The sequence below is a fragment of the Pogonomyrmex barbatus genome, unplaced genomic scaffold, assembly GCF_055798465.1.
Source record: "Pogonomyrmex barbatus isolate J1 unplaced genomic scaffold, ASM5579846v1 scaffold5, whole genome shotgun sequence".
Taxonomy (NCBI): domain Eukaryota; kingdom Metazoa; phylum Arthropoda; class Insecta; order Hymenoptera; family Formicidae; genus Pogonomyrmex; species Pogonomyrmex barbatus.
Genome location: NW_028297149.1, coordinates 7,583,086 through 7,601,102, shown reverse-complemented (window position 1 = coordinate 7,601,102; position 18,017 = coordinate 7,583,086). Strand labels below are relative to the sequence as shown.

The following is an 18,017-nucleotide window of genomic DNA, read 5'->3' as shown; positions in this document are numbered from 1 at the left end:
TTTTGATTACGAACGTCATTTATATTTTTTATTCATTCTTTTAATTCATTATATATAAATCTTAAATAATTTGATATATGTTAATACGTATATAAAAACAATATATAAAACAGTATATAAAACATAAATCTTTTAATAACATGTCACACGTAGTTTAGCAATTAGTTCTCTTAACGAAGTTATTAAATAAAATATAAGTTCGGATGTTACACGCTAGTGGTTTTACTTTTCGATATGGCAGAAATATGTGGATATGTGATTTAATCCATTTGATGGAAACTGCACGATTTTCATGAAAAAGGCACATTCACAGCATGGAATAGTAAAGTTAAGAAAATAAAATGCATGCGAACTCTCCTACGTTCCTAATAATCAAATTCGCCTTTGATTTTAGCTATAAATTATATTTTACCTTTCAGATTATATAGAATGGAAGATCATATGAATGAAAGATGTCTATTATGCATTCTACATAATTATATTTGTTGCTTTGATGTATGACTTTTGTTGCAAATTATTCTTGCTCGCATAATTGTCATCGTCAAAGCAAATTGAATAATCTTCAATCAATAGTTTGATATGCACGTGGAATATTGTTCTATTTGATGCTATATTAAATTCACTATGTAGCTCGTCATCCGCGTAATCGCACAAGAAATTGCACAGTGGCGTACGCTTGCGCATGACAAAAATCGCTCGTACGAACAGTAACAAAATATCAAGAACCACAAAAGCTTAATTACGTATTTAATGTTTCATTCAATAGCACTCCCGGGATGGCCTGAATATCCTCGGATTAAACCTGCGGTCGAACGTTAATAAATATAACATGCTCGCGCGCAAAATTGCATGCGGCTCCTGGTGCAGTAGAAACTGCAGTAGAAACCGGTAGGGTCAGACACGAGTGAAGCCGGGGAAGCCTTTCATCGGCGCGATTAGTTAAGTCGACGTCCACCTACATAAAGTGTTCCACGGCAGAATCGAAGCTTTCAATGGTACGACTCAAATTTCCGTCGGCGAAACGTGAGTGACCCGCTATTTTTGTTCATCGAAATATTGCACCAGCATATACGATACACCGAATATCGTGTTACTGTTGTCGGCGATGTCCCTCTCGCTCGCTCGCAAGATCTCGTAAAAAATCGATAAAATCGATATAAGCTCGGTACGTTTATTAATGTGACAATCATATTATATTTAATTATGGTATTAAGCATGCGCGATGTGCGATGTCTGAATTGATAAATGAAAGATATCATGAATAATTCGTCGCGGTAATATTAATCTGCTTTTCTGCACATATGCTTTTTCTCTGGCAATGATATAAATTCACACTGGTAAAAACGAGGAATGACGTAGGAGGAAAAAACGAGATAGGTCGTTATCGTGTCCAGAGATTCGCCTCACCAGGCGAATAGCGTGTGCACGTGGAATAATGCATGAGACGGAAACAAACGATCGAAGTCTGAACACGCGTTACGGAAGAACATTTGTACAAGTGAGCAAAGTCCATCAAATGTTTCGATATGTAATTTAATCACATGAAATGTGCGCGCCATCTTATATTTCGATTACACGAAAATTATTCCCATAAATGCAAATAATAAAAGAAACAATTAATATTTTTTATTCATAATATATTTTGCTAATGCATATTTCAATCTAATGAAATATTACTGGATTTGGTCAATACTGTTTACAACCATCTTCAGCATTTGTTGGACATGACGCAAATATTTTTTATTGGATTTTATTTTGTGCAAACGTTAGTGTGTCGTGGTTCCGGAATAGCTAGCTACAATAAATATTTCGTCTGTTTTTCCGCGGCAAATATTCAAGCACCTGTCTCTGACAGTTACCAAGCGAATGCTGCATTCTAGTCTGGTTATTCTTCATTTAGAATTATCTTTATATTATACTTTCTTTATATTATACTTTCAATTATCTCTGTCTCTTTCATGAGTCTAATTGTGTAATTTCCCTGATAATTAATTTCCCTGATAAAGAAAAATGTATCATATTCTATAAAGAAACGATTAAAAAATATTTTTATCTTCTATCAATTTATTCTATGAAAGGAAAGGAAAATATTATGGGAAACTTTTCTTTTTATGATTTTAGTCTAACATATCATAGATAATATTTTTTCTATAAACTGTACAAATTTTAACACAGTTTATTCTTTGTATTTTTTCTTCTTCTCAAAGTGCAACGCACTCCAAACATAAAGATCCTTTCAAAATCTCTATAATCAAGTTTTTCGGATGCTGAGATTTCTCTAAACGGACCCGTACTGACCTGGTTTCGTACTCACGTGCAGATGTACCACGTCCATTCGTACGCAAAGCCGTACAAGATGCGCAGAGTTACTTGAAGTAACTCGCATTACGAAATCGCACTTTCAAGAGTATTCTCTCCAAGTCCAGTTGGTTTCGCATGTAACCGTAACGTACGAACTATCCCGGGAACCCGGGATGCGTCTTAGGAATTTAAGCCGACGGAAACGGCGAGGGTCCCTGCAACAGGAGCATCTGTCAGTTGCAGTCGCGGGCAGCAGAGCGAACAGGCTCGAAGTGCATTCGAATTCCGAATGCAGCTACGAAGACGCTGAGTGGAAGGGTCGGGTCGCCGAAACGGCCCCTTTGCCAATTTGCGTTCTCGAGAACGGGTCCTTGTTGAATCGCGTTGCTAGAATTCAAGCCCCCTTGAACGCGTAAATGGATATAGGAGATGAAAATAGACGCTCAGTCGGTTCTAATTGGATCACATTGATTATGCTTTGCTGCCTTGACCGCAAATCTCGAAATTAATTCCGACTATCCATTTTCATAACACGAATCTATTGTCTTTTTTATAATAATTTTGTTAAATGATTATCTCGTTTATTATTAGCAACAATGATCATCGATCGTTTATTTTATTCTGCTTATCTCTTATAATCAGAATTAATGCTTTTCTAATATGAATTTCATTTGTTATGACCGATCAAATGTTTTTTAAGAACATTTTTTTGTACATTTAATTAATTATTGCCAATAAATTTATGCAAATTTGTTATGCAGCTTGCAATTGCAAATTGTGAACCATCAATAACTAATGAATAATTTATTACAAAAAAATGAAATGCATAGAAAGAAGAATAGAAAAATAACTATGCTTTTATTAAATTAAAATTTTATTGTTACTATGTGAAATTTTATTTCATTAATTATTTTTTAAAAAATTTATATGAATTTTTATTGATATATTTATTTATTTTGCTTGAACACATTTCTATTAATAATTCTTAAAAACTATAAACGTAATTAAAGTCATTGTTTTCATCTACTAGTGTATGTAATTTTACCAATTGATTTCACAATCGATATTTTGTGAAAATATGTAATGCAAACAAAAAAACAACAAATATATAATCACACACATATATTTTTATCTGATAGAGAAAATTTTCGATAAAATTCCTAAAAATAATAATATATTAGCAGAAGCAGAAAGACAGCAGATAGTAAAATAGATATGAAAATGTTATAAAAAACGTTATAAAAAATAGTTTAAAATTATTATTTTAAAAAACAAAAAATTTTTTAATTAATAAATAATCGACTTTCAAAAAATCTGTTCGTTATAAATCAAATAATTATTTTAAAATAAAAATCTCTATATCCAGACATGCATGCTTATTACGCGTATTATTTCGTAACAAATATATAGTAACTGAATTTGAAATGATCTTTTTTACATAAGAATACAGATAATGTCTCGATGAAAAATATTATCGTATTGTACTTTCACGATCAATGCCTGAAAGCTTATTTTTTCACAAAAATATTTTCATGTTACATTAGTAATTGAAACAAGTTTTAATCATTAATTCATCACAATCATAATCATATTGATTGTGCATTTATCGTTATTATTATGGTACTATATTATAATGGTTACTATTGCACAATTTTGCGTATGTGCACATTTTAACATATAATAAGCTACCTGCTTTATTTTGCAAACATGATATTTAGTTTGGAAAACAATGGAAAACAATAGAAATCATAATTTAGAAAACAAAAAATGCCTAAACAAATGTTCCATTTAAATACAGGTTAGATTATTATTCAGGAATGGAGATTATTATTTTGTACGTCATATATGTATTAAAACATATATAATACAAAATTCTAATATTAATTTTCAATTTTTGCAATAATCTCACGCAAATCATTAGGTACGCATGTATTAATGGACCACCCAAAAATCTGAATTGGGATTTTTCCAATTTTTCTTTCAGCGCTGCTGCCAAAGACATAAAAGAGAACGTGGAAAGAATTATGTTGTGAACTTCTGCTTGAACTTGTGATAGCGTCCGCCGGAAATCGCTGGGAATCCAGTTTCATATTCGTCATCGACGCGGTACATCTCGTCGAGGTTGACCGCCTCGAGATCGAGCACGAATATCTTGTGTCGCAAACCGTGAGTCGAAAGCGGAATCGCGACTGAAAATGCCACGTAGGTGGTATCGCTCATGATTCTCGCTGAATAATGCACACGAGCAGAACGTTACTTGCGGACGAGTTCGACGGATTCCACGCTCGTTTCTGGCATTTCGACCGCATCAGGAAATCTGCGTAAGCGTGCATAAAACGTGCCGCGAGAGCATGACGACAGACGTCGTCTTAGGACCGCGTCGTTTTACAAAGCTATTTGCCGCGCCTTCACCGAGGAACTCGACCATCTCGTACCTTAGAGCTTTGCTAGGTGATACGTCCGGGGTATCTATCCTCAAGGGATTTTCGAAGCTGCCGCTGAATCTCTTCCGGAAGCCGGGTACAATCAGGGTGTTACAAGAGCACGCAGCCGGAAGCTTTGAAGACACCCGAAGGAATGTTTATAATGCATTGGTGGTTGTTTACGCGGTGATTACGTGTGAATATACCAAAGATATTTTATTCGCGTAGAATATTTGACATGTTTGGATTAGAAATAAAAAGTCGGTATTGCATATATCACAATTTTTTTTATTTAATACTCACTGATTTCGCATTAAATAACTATTAATCACACATAAGCGCAAAGAGTTTATTTCATAAATAGATTTCCATATCACCTATAATTTATGAAATACTTATCTTATATAAAATATTGAGCTTAAATATAATATAATTAATATTATTCAGAATAAAGAGACAAAAGATAGGATATAAGAAAAGATTAAGTACATTTGTATTATCTTTAGATGCAATTTTTTACATCTTATATTATATTTTATATACATATGTAAGATTTTTCACGAATGTATTATTTACTAGTCTGTTAAACATCAATTAATTTCTCATTGGATACAATAAATTAATGCAATTTCATCGGTATTGTTTTGATCATATGCATTGTAATAGTAGATTTGCAATTATTGCAAAATATTTTGGATGATATACTTATGTCAATGTATAATGATTAATATACTTTCGATTTCGAAATTATGTACAAGAAATATTTATTATTTGTTCTTACTAGTTTATTTTTACTTCTTTTGTAAAAGATCTTAGAAATCTGCACTTTATAAATCTGCGCGAATAACATTTTCTCTCGTATAATTTATTCTTAAAAAGATTTCTTTCACACAACTGTGGAGAAATTTTCACGACGAAAAGTCTTGCGCATTTATGTGCAACGAAATAATGATCTCACGTACATAAAATGTAAAAAGCTTTATTTCGGATTACAATGATTCGGTTTTCTACTTTTAAAATAGACATCTGCACGAAATTAATTGCACGAAAAGAATTCTTTACTTTACAAATAAAGATCTCTCGTTGAATTCCGGAAACTATTTTATCCGAGTATTTCGCCAATATATAGCTTTCACCAAGATGCGATGAGATATGATGAAAATCCGCGCGGTGGACCTATCGATACAATTTAATTAACGGAATGGTGCTATTATGGCGAGGAGTTAATTTTGAGTTCGAAATACGCTAAGCCCGCTGGTAGTTGCCGTTTTGGCCGTTCGGCCAATTAAGCACGTGATCTGCATTTTCTTCGTGTCTACGAATGCCCTACCGCCGGCCACGCGAATGTCCCGAGAGTTCAATAATGAAATAAACATGGGCGCTGTACACAGCGAGTAATTTAATTCTACATGTGTTTGACCACGTGTTGGTTCGCACTGGCAACTAATGCCGATAAATTGACTATAAAGCGTATGGCAAAGTAAAATAATGTCATCCCGAGCTGCTCTCGACGTGCAAATTGAAACATTATATGGCTATAGCCGAGCGATTAGAATAACGCGACGTTTATACAGGTATGTAACAATTATTCGCTCAGTCGTGTTGAAATTATTGATCGTCGCTCAAATAAAATATATTACACTTCGTTGCATCGTCGCTGCTTGCACATCACTTCGGCTTTAAGCGAATTTTCGCAGAAGTTCAAATATTTAATTCCCTCCAATATTTCTACTGTAACAAAGAAAGCATTTATTTAAGCATTTTCAAAAATATTTAGGTTGAGTTCTGAAAAGTCTTTTTTATCTGGCATGACAGTGGATACTTCGTTTTGACTGAACATATGAAGATCAGCCTGTTTTAAAATAGTAATTTATTTTTTGGTTAAAGATGTCAGAAGATTTCGAATTTGACATGTATCTTCATTGCGAATAAAAAACGTTGCAAAAGAATTTTCACTGAAAATCGTGGAATGAAACGTCATATTTGCTCGCGTTGTGTGACTAGACAGGAGCCGCAGCTGACGTTGCATATCCTATAAAGAGTGTCATGTAACGCTTTAAACGCTCACGTAGCACTTGACAAGCGACACCGATATCGTTAACCTTTTGTAACTCGCCTGACTTTAATGTAACCTGATAACTTCTGACATATTTTGTTAGCGGTGAGATCGATGCAATTTGTGTAGCTCTATCGACATTTCGGGTGGCAATAGTTGCGATTTTGCGAAAACGTGACGTTGCCAAAAGTATTTTGCATTTGGAAAATTTTACATGTATTATATTACTTCTCTGTGTATATTTTGAGAGAGAAAAAGAGCAACTCCGTTAAAAAAAAAAAATAATGCCGCGAAGCCGAGAGAAAAGCCGCGATATTTTTCTTATTTGTGAAAGTATTGTACGATCTTTAGTTTCTCGAATCGTTCCTCGAACGTGATTACTTACTATCGAATAACGGCACCATGAACGACGGCTTGGATATACTCGATATTCATATGCAACGATCCATGCACACCTATCTAACGGTGCATAGACTATTGGTGACGCTGTTCAATGCAATCGCGGCGGCACTGGCTGTGTTTGCGAAACGCACACCGTCTCCAACCATCTATACTTATCCGTATATAATTATCCAGGCTACTGACTCTTGCTCGAGTACCTCGGAGTACATCGTGGATCTATTTACGTGTACGTGAGATGTCACGATTGAGAGGAACGTGAGATCTGCGACGATCCCCAGTTCTCATGACACTGCGGAAATTCTCGATTAACGATTATGTCCGTTCGGCGTCTCAAAGGAACTGCTAATTCACAATTCAGATTGTATATATCTCAGAAGATCGATCGGGAAAAGCGTACGGTAACGTGAGCGAAGTAAGAGCGAAGTATTATGATATCAATCGAGTGTGCCAATTAACTATAATTCTTCATTTAAAAAATTAATATGAAAACTAAGCAAAATATTTTATTTCTTATATTAATTAATATAAATTAATATTAACTTAAAAAATGCAATCTTTTGATTTTGAACTGTAAAGAAACATTATACTTAATTAATATCCTCAATATTTTATCAAAGTATGTATATGGATATATATATATATATATATATATATAAACAACGTTTTTTGTACAGTGGCTGAAATAAATGATATTTGTTGATAAATTATTAGTTTTTCCTAAAGGAACTATTTGAAAAAATTATGAAAGAAAATTATAAATTGTATATTCTTATATTTGATTTGAACATATTTATCCGAAAGAATCCGTGAAAGAATTCGCGTTATCGCCAAAGATAGTTTCCGAAATCTCCCCAGAGGCACAAGAGCGACATGCGAAGAAAGTAGACTAATGTAAGTGCTGTCACAGTTCTCTATATAATAGTTTCTTTTGTCCAATATATTTTTCAGTCCGTCAGTTTTTCTCGTATGAAAGAGATTGTGCTTATTTATACATAAATTTCCTTATTTAGATATTTGTGAATAAATTTATTTCTTCTGACGCTACAAATGGTACATAATATAAATAAAATAAATAAAGTAAGTAAAAGTAAGTAAGTAATGAAATAAAGTAAAAGAAGAGAATAAGAATATTATAATAATTGTGACAGCGATGTCAATAACAATTCTGCAAATTGCACCGTTACTAAATTAATCACGTACATCGTAGCGGAGTGTTAAGTACTCAATTGAGATGTTGAGACATGTGAAGACTATAATAACCGCAACAATAGCAAACAATTAATTCTGTTTGCAATAGAAGCGGTCATCATATAAACAATTAATCTATTTCTGAGAGCGAAGTACATAAAATTCATTTGGAGGTATTTAAAATATCAATATAACCAGGTGTGTGTGTGTGTGTGTGTGTGTGTGTGTGTGTGTGTGTGTGTGTGTGTGTGTGTGTGTGTGTGTGTGTGTGTGTGTGTGTGTGTGTGTGTGTGTGTGTGTGTGTGTGTGTGTGTGTGTGTGTGTGTGTGTGAGAGAGAGGAAGAGGAAGGGAGAGAGATAGAAAGGGAGTCAGTTGCTCGCTAGAGAAAAAGAATGTTATGCCTTTTTTGGTGGATCGAAACAATTTCAGCCATTTATCTATAAGTGACTGCGTCCGTTGCTGCGTGCATACTCTCGCGATTTTTTCCAACTCGCGATCCCACGTTCCCTTCTTTCCTTTATTTCTACATTTTATCGAAATTGGCTCTGTACCAACTGGATAGCAGCGTGTACCCGGCGCGTACCTCGCGCTTAGAAACAGGCCGATCATCGGCTGGACATGATTCACGCAGCCGCGATCGTGAATGCGAAAGTCAATTCGTCTTCGTGTTTCCGCGCTACGCGAACGACGATAGATCAATACAATGACTTATGCTCCGATTACAGTCTCACCAACATGACACGATGACTCCAAGATTTTTTTATAATCTTCTCTCCACAGTGCGCTATGCAAACGTGTTCATGACGTAAGCATATCGACTTGCCAGAATCCGTTCACATTGCAGACTTGTTTTTTTCTCTTCTGATATATCCTTCAAAATCTAAATTGATAATTTATAGTATGCATGACATTTCTACGTTTTTAGCCTCTTTGTAACGTACACTTATAAAAAAAAATAATAATAAAAACACAATTAAAAAATATTCTACATGATTTGAAACGGATTATCTGTATCTATACGGCGGTAAAACTTTATGTGACAATAATGTAATTAAACGTATGAAGTTTTTTCTGACATTAATACCGCGCTCGATACATCGGAACAAATATGACATACATGGAAAAATGTCACTATATAATTAATACATTGCATGACCGATAACACGTGCATCCTGCGTAATGGATAGCAGTACACAGCAGAATGATAGAATGCATGCTATAGTTTGTTACACAGCTTCTGTTGTTTTGATATGTGTTGTAAAGAGAAAAGTAGGTGAGCGCAACATTTCATTACATCGTTGTAAAGCAATTTCCGCGGTACTGTAGCATCGATGTAAATGTTTATTAATTACATCAAAACTCATATAATAACTCATAATTATTAACAAACTTTCCACATATTTTTCGATACGTATGCGCGTATTCTGTTTCTCAATTCATAATCAATTTTTTTGTTTTATTAAAGATATGAAGCGAATAATATTGAAATATGAAAAGCACGTGAATTATTATGTGTCTTATATAAATCAGTTTGATTAATAGAGTTGCAGATATGTGTCTGAAAAGTCTTCACATATTTTTATAAATATTAATCACTATAGCTTTGAAATAAGCGTTATTATGCCATATTATTCAGTAGCTTTCATATAAAAGGAATCGTTTTATATGTTGGAACTGAATAATAAACTTCTAAAGTCTTTTTATTGCAGAAATGAAACGCGATGGTATTTCCTATATCCTTTTAGGACAATGTATTTACTGAGATCTTCTTTTTATATCGTATTACTTCATCTTTCTTTATTTATTTTTGTTCGTTTTTAATACAGACCGTTTTTAATTTATCTCACAACTATAAAATTACGAGCGAACATGGATTCATATTTTTCGCCATTTGCCATCGGCGATCGTGAACCGAAAGCATAAGTATCGCAATAAATCGTCCGGTTTGGAAGTAACTGCCCGATTAATTGAACACAGTTGATTCCGGTGTAAATTCGGCGCAAGCCGTTTGGCAGGTTCGCGTGACCTACACTTGTCTCGTGGTTTTATCGTGCACGATATATGGATCGTCGGGGTCGTGAGCCGCGAGGATCGCTGCTCGTCGGGGTAACGTCGATAAAGCGGAATTGTCGGCCCGCGCGGAATGGAAAAGGGCAGCTCGATCGTTTGTAGGAAAAAAAAGACCCATTACTCTGTCGATCCATGGCGGCGGCGGATCTGTGCTTCTTGATCTTTTACGGGCCGCTTACTTTCCCTTACAACTGCCGAGCCTATACGACTTATTGCTAGTTTTGCAAGCAGTGGCGTAGTTTTCAATTGCTCAGTTATCAGAACTTTGGATATTTCGCATAAAACTTATTTTTGTTTTCTTTTGTTTTCTTTCCTTCTCTTTCGTTTATTTTATCGAGCTATCATTATTACGTGGAGTTAAATATTCTTATTCAAGTTGTTTAATTTCTTTTATAATTTTATTCGCATCTTCGAAATAATAGTATAATTCAGCAATTGAAAATCATTTTTTTTATTTTTGAGAAAACTTAACTCTTGATTATTTTGCTGTGACATAAGGTTACAAATTTTTGAAATATTTTTTTTCTTTTGATTATGTAAAGCAGTTGTAATAAAATATATTTGAAAATGTGATGAAAATACAAATTTAAGAATCGAAATCATCTTGCTACGCTGTTGCTTGTAGAATTCAACCCAACAAGCGATAAGCATTTAGAACTCTTTAACGGTTCACAGAGGATGATGTCACCCCTGAAAAAGACCGATGAATCAAGTCAACCGTAGAGAATGGATTTCTGATAGCGACGTTGATGGATGGGATTTGGAGTTGATGGCGTGTATTACACGATGGTTCCAGTTACACGATGGACATGAGTCGAGTACATGTGTTACGTATAGTAATCTAGAAGATTATTCTATTTCAGATGCGCGTTTAACCTTAAGAATAGTTCAGATTTGTTACATGCTATAATAAAACAAGATTATTTTTAATTAAATTATCGATATTTTAATTATAAACATACATGTATAAATATACATGTTTTATTAATTTAAAAAATGTGACACATAATCAAAGTAACTCTTTTGCAAAACGTTCTAACGAGATGCCTAATTTTAGCTTTTATAAGTGAATAGAAAAGTTATGATGAAGATAGAGATTTTTTTTTACTTCTTACAATCAAGAAAATATGTCACATCAGAATATTTCTTTACCAATTTCTATTGATCAAATTTCCTCCCAATACTAGTAGTTTCGACTTCACTTTGACGGATTTTGATTAGTCCGATAGTCGGGCGACCGGTTTCTATAACGCACCTGCAGCGGCCGCGGGCAATTGGAAAAATAACATTCGCTTGCTGCAACATTCTGTCGCTCCCGCGACAGCTTTCGTTTCATTTAACGAAGTTCAGCCGGAACGTGACATCGCTACATCGTGTCGCGCGCGGGTTACATTTCGCGTTGGTTCTGCGCGTCCTGAATTCACAAATCTCTTCGACGATCTCTTATTTCATCGACGGACGGACGGACGGAACGGGGAAGCGGCGGGCTGGGGTCCTCCCGATTTAGAGTCAGCGAGATTTAATCAGTCGGACGGATTCGCGTCGGGCTGTCTCTACGGCGCGATCTCCGAGACGGAGATGTATAAGAAGCCGAGAATTGGTTTACACTCGGCGAATACGAACGTTGAATGAACGCCGTTGCAGACGGGAAAAGGGGATAGGGGGAGATAGGGAATCCTGCCTCCTTAAAAATTCGTTGAGCGCGAAGAGAGAGCGACGCTAGTCTGACCCCCCCCCTTCTTCTTTATCTACTCTGATTTCGCTCGCGAGGGCCGCCGGGCGCGGCGGCAGAAGGAATTGAATTGATGTTGGAAAATCGCATTCGGGGCGGCAGCGTGAGTGTGGGAAACAGTAGCCGAGATACACTTTCAATTACATTCAATTACTTAACGTCCGGTGACTCTCAGCTTTCTCATAAGATGTAATTCCGTTACATACGCATCGCGTCGCATCGCATTAGTGCTTCAGTGTAACCTGTAATCAATTTATGCGTCATATGAAGCGAAACGATTGCAATATAAAATATTAAAATTCAACATAATCACGTTTTTTTTTATTCTTTCTGATATGCTTTCTTTTATTCAGAAATAAAATAGTTTCGTCGCTCTCTGTTATGCGCGGAACACACAAAGATTGGTATAAAAATGGCAGATATTTATGTTTTTAACATTGCATTTGCTACACTACGTCACGAGATAGTTGCTACATATCAACAATGTGAAGAAGTTAGTAACATGATCGCCTTTGTGATCTCATTAACGTAAAACGGAATTTTCCAGAGTTCTAAACACTTCATGCGTGAAATAGAACACGGCTTTAAACAATGATGCGGAATTTTGCATCAAAGTAGGATTAATCGAATGAATTGTCCCAACAACTCTATGGAATGTCTATAAGATGATGGTCACTCTATAAGATGATGGTCTTTCTATCTCGCTGAATCTTTTATCGTGACAATGGCTCTCGAGGTGAGAGCGCATTCTTTGTACCGCATCAAAGTAAGTTTCCCGCGCTACGAGAAAGGAGCTTCGCCTCTGTCCTTATGAATGACAAAAGGAATCCGTGCCAGCTCGACCTAAAACATCCTTCTTTAGTTACTTTGATCAATGAACCAACTTGAATCAAACTAAACTTTCATGTATCAAGACAATGTCGACTAAAAAAACTAAAAGTCACCTATTTTAAAATGTCGAGAATTTTTAGAATTTTAGAAAGATTTTCAATCTTGGAACCGCAATATTTAAATTAAGAAAAATTGGCGAAGTATCACGAAAATATAATTAAATAATAAATAATATAATTAAATAATCGAAAATACAAATTAAAACTGTAAACATTGTAAAAATCGTTATTAATTGTTTTTTCTTACTTAAATTTAAATTATGAACAAGATTTAAAAAGATATTAAATGAATTATTGCTACAAAATAAATTGTAAAAACTTGTGTTTCAGATTTATTTAGATATTAATATACACACTAAGAAATATATAATATATTAATTTTTTTATCATGTAATAATTTTACTATCTTTTTATGTAATAAAATTTCTACTTTTGGTGTAACATCTAATTTTTACGTTATTAGAGAGTAATTAAATTGTAATTAAAAAGTCAAAATGCAAATCACATTTTCTCGTCTTATGCAAATTTATGCTGAAGAAAATTGAAAGCGTGAATTCTTTGAATTCGAAGGATCGTGCCTGCGGGAAATAAAGCATCGTTTGATATTCAGTCTGGAGGGCATAGAGTCCTTCAGATTTCATAAGCAATCTTAGCATACCTCTTTGCAATATCTTCCGATATTTTACGAGATCCTCTCTTATTGGTTTCAGCAACGCTAATGAAATTTGTGCATGAAAGGAGTAAAGCTTTGATGTATCTAATGCTGATTTATGCACCTTTTGTGGTTTGTACGCACATATATTAAATATATTCATGAAAGGATCTTCGGAAGATCTATGGAAAGAAAGCTTATAAAATTAGAGAAAAATAAATTACAAATTTTATTGAAAGAAATGTTTAAAAGATAATATTTGCAAACCATTTCAGAAATAATTTATATAATTTTTTTATATATACAATTACTTTTTAGAAATTAAATAAATATGCGAAATTGCTCAGTTACACATAAATATTCGATCTGTTTTATTATTATTAGTATAAAACTACTATAGATAATTCAATTTCAATTGTCGAAGAATAATGTCGAACTCTGATCGCATTGTAAAGCATGTAACGAAGCAGCATAAATTGGGGTGACTATTACAATGATTCCTTTGGGAGTAAGTGAATAGCTTTGGGCATTTCGCGCAGTGTTTATCAAGGCTCAAGTGGAGCGTTCATCGATTTACCAAACGGATCGGCAGTATTCACGGTACATTAGGCTAGTTGTAGAAGCTACGTGTGATTCCGTAGAGAGTGAGAGACCTAATTAAAGCTGCGTCGCATCTCAAATCACGCTTTACACCTCGCTTCAACATCGTGTTTCATATATGAGTCGTTAGTATAGCAATATAAACTCTAATGAAAATAAAGGCTCTTAATTGAATTATTCGAGGCAGTATTTCTAACTTATATAAATGCATTTAATTTGCAATTAGATATTAACTTTTGCGTAAGCAAGATTAAAGAAAAATTATTAGGATAATCAAGTAAGTTTAAATTAGAAAAAAATGTATTGATTTATTAGCATATTAATGTAAATTAAAAAAAAGGGGAAATAAAAAATATTATGCAAAATCACTTACACATATAAAGCATACTTTATGCAATGACTTTATGCAATGAATTTTTATATGTATATTTAAAATATTAAAATACTTTTCAAAGAATTTTTGAAAAAAATATACAATTGCATTGCATTTCTATTTAATTAATTTTTAGACAAATTAATTTTATACACGAAAAATAAATTTAAAATCATATGTTGCATATAAACAATTATTTTCTTTACTATTAAATTCACGAAATTATCTAATAAAGTGACAGTATTATTTATTCTGCATTGCAAACGTTACATAACATATGCGTCACAATATTTAGCATAATGTGACACAGAGCAAAAAAGTATACATGAAAAGTATACATGAATGATTTATAAATTCCCATGTTTACAGATATGAAAATAATCTGTAGATTTTCTCTCAACTAGAAAAGTTCAAACTTTATTCAGAATGCTTGCAAAGTCAACGCCATACACGAGTAATATCTAACTCTACCATCGCTTAAAATTATCGCAGAATGACCATAGGTGTCCAGTCTCGTTCCCGTTCTTGCTGTCCTGTAATTATTGCCATCGTGATGTATTGCAATGCGGGTACCAGTTCCGTTTCGACGGTTCTTGTCGCACCTGCCGAGGTGTGCTTCTACGCCATAAGTTTTTTCAGAGATGCTCTTTACGTCAGAAAAATCGCATATCTCTTTTTCGTTTCTTTTATCTATCATTCGGTGGCTTTCTAAGGCGTATTCAAGGCAAATAGGAATGCGTTCGTTATTCTTCTTGTTAAATGTTCTTACTTGGTATTCGCGGTAAAGACAATATATTATTCGCGGTAAAGACAATATATTATTCGGGCTGTTGTGTTTCTAAAGCTCTGCTTCTTACAACTACCATTGCGCAATAGAGTAATCTAAGGCGCTCATTAGTTGTTCGTGACGACGATTTACAGAAACTCGATTATACAATTTAGAATTTATGTATTCATGTGAATTTACATGTTCACGAGGTATTTAATGTTCCATACACGTAATTGGTTTATTGTATTAAATACATGGCAATTTTAAGTTTTAAAAGGATGTAGAGTCTGTTATATCACAATTATTTATGCATTTGTTATATGTTTATATTAATATTACGGATATGGATTGATTTTTTATATTATTTTTCATCACAATTATTTTTATAATTTGTCTCTGATATTACTGATAAAATCCATGAAATAAAGTTGAAATGTAAATCCACGATAAATCTTGAAATAACATTACTGCAAAATTATAACTTTCAACGAAATGTAACGCTTTTGATACATTGCTTTAGAAAAGCATTAGATTTATTCTATATTTTACTTGAGTAGATACTAATTGATCAAATTACGCACGTCAAATATTTCTCAAAACTATGCGGATAGTTCGCAGTTTCATGGAAACTTGGTTTCGCGCATTGCGCAACCGTTAACTTCGGTTGGGAAGTTACTTTCTCGTAATACGCGCTCACGGGAGGTCGTCCAACTCCGCACTCGGAAAATCGAATGTTCCACGACGATATGTTTACGTGAGTGTCGAGTCTCGAGGCGCCGAAAACGGCAGCGGGAATGGAGTAATAGAAAGTTCCGAGATAGATGTCGATAGTTGTTTTAGATTAAACAAGTTTCTCGCAAATTTGGACAAATATTTAACATCTTCGAGACAAATTTAATATTAGATACTACTAAATTATGTTACGTAACATTCTCTAGATTATTTCAAAATTTACTAAATTATTTTATAGAAGAATATTTTATTTTAGAAAAATGTAATATGAATTGCGAAGTGCATAATTATGATCTCAAATATTGTGACGAAAATTTCTACGCAATTTTTTTAATTTACGTATTGATTTTACGGTGGTTTATATGTGCGGCTTTCCATCATCGCTGTCGTCGTCCCAGCAGGATGTATTCTTGGTCGACTTAAATAATAAATGCGACCGAGTCCTGTCGGATGCAAGCTTGGTATATACTTGTATTCGCTATACTGTGGCGAACAATTGTGGCATCAGTGACCAAGAATATGAGAGACCTCAAGCCCTTCGCGTGAAATACGAGCGGCAACAAAATACGGACCAAAGAAAGACTTCCAAAACTTTCTCTGCTGCAAAATATATCGTGGATATATATATAACATCATAACTTTTAATGGCTCGACATTTACATCAAAACAGATTATTACAATCTATTATTCTGTTAATTTCGTAATTCCGGTATGGTCAGATAATTTTGAAATTCGCTCCGTGATCATTATCTTCACTTGGATGAACTCGCAGTTCGCCACTGTACCACACCGCGGACGTGAATAGGATTAATTTTCCCATTACTGCCGCTATTAAACCATTTATATATCTCGTCGCGTCTCGAGTGCCTACCGCTCGCGTTTGCGCTTGCGTCCGCCGCGTTCCCGCGGACTGTTTTAGAGTATAAGTAATCAGCATCGCGATAACTCGAATCTTGAGTACACAGCGGCATTGTATACTAAGAAGCGGTAGCGGTAGCTTCGTCCGTGAGGATGCATTACCGGAGATTATGGCGCCGCGAATACTAAATCTTCCGTGGAGAACGGCGAGCGGCTCAAACCGTGCTAACGAGAATCGTGATTTACGCGTCGCTGACAGTTTTCGTCTCCTTCATCTCCTTCACCTCCTCCTTCTCCTCCTCTTTCGGTCTTGTATTCATTCCTTGTGTATCGTCCCGCGTTACTTACCTGCCATGCCGATGCACACACGAGGCAAAATTTGATAAGCACATTTGCTTCTTTGTAGTCGAGTGACAGGAGACAACAGAAGTCATCGACATTACGAAACTCTCTTCCCGAGCAAGCTCGGACTGTGAAACGTGTCGAGCATTTGAGAGCGCAAGGACCAGGCAAGCGGGCGAGACTTGAGCGAGCGTGAAAAACGTCGAAAACTCGAAATGGAGGTGAGAGGGAGAAGCAGTGGAGTTAAAAAGTTGCATCAACCACCCGGGAAATTGTAGGATTTGTCGGACCAGGTCCGTGAAGGCTATGGCACTGCTTGCGAACCGAAAGAGGAGACAATTGGGAGAGATTGGAGACAATTTCGAAGTTCTGGATGAAGCTTACCGCCATATCGCGTTGCCCTTCCTCGGTCAATCTCTGAGTTACCGCCCTCAGGGAGTACGGCGATTACATGGACCATCATGGATCTTGTTCTGCCAATCAACATTTTCACACCTTCTTACAAAACGTGTGATGCATCGAAATATGCATCTATGTACAAAAGTCCGATAAAAAAAGAATATACGTGACAAATTATCTAAGTCTCTTGTTGTGAAAAGATGCTAAACAAGCAACATCCTTCTTCAAA

General features: G+C 34.8%; 1 protein-coding gene and 2 long non-coding RNA genes across 15 annotated transcripts in view; 1 reads left to right on the top strand and 2 right to left on the bottom strand.

The window, feature by feature from the left end:
- Nucleotides 1-18,017, bottom strand: part of LOC105427216 (glutamate receptor ionotropic, kainate 2) — a 128,203-nt gene that overhangs the window by 69,879 nt on the left and 40,307 nt on the right. The gene's annotated exons all lie outside the window — the stretch shown is intronic.
- Nucleotides 200-17,970, top strand: LOC148935422 (uncharacterized). Of its 3 annotated transcripts, none has more exons than XR_016140382.1 (3): nt 200-1,023; nt 11,117-11,267; nt 17,454-17,970. It is a non-coding gene; the product is annotated as an uncharacterized LOC148935422 (long non-coding RNA). The 3 variants fall into 3 exon arrangements; XR_016140383.1 differs by having other exon boundaries at nt 200-1,165; nt 11,117-11,259; XR_016140381.1 differs by having other exon boundaries at nt 200-1,165.
- Nucleotides 5,046-8,576, bottom strand: LOC148935423 (uncharacterized). The gene is made up of 2 exons (XR_016140384.1): nt 7,166-8,576; nt 5,046-6,455 (listed from the first exon to the last, which is right to left on the bottom strand). It is a non-coding gene; the product is annotated as an uncharacterized LOC148935423 (long non-coding RNA).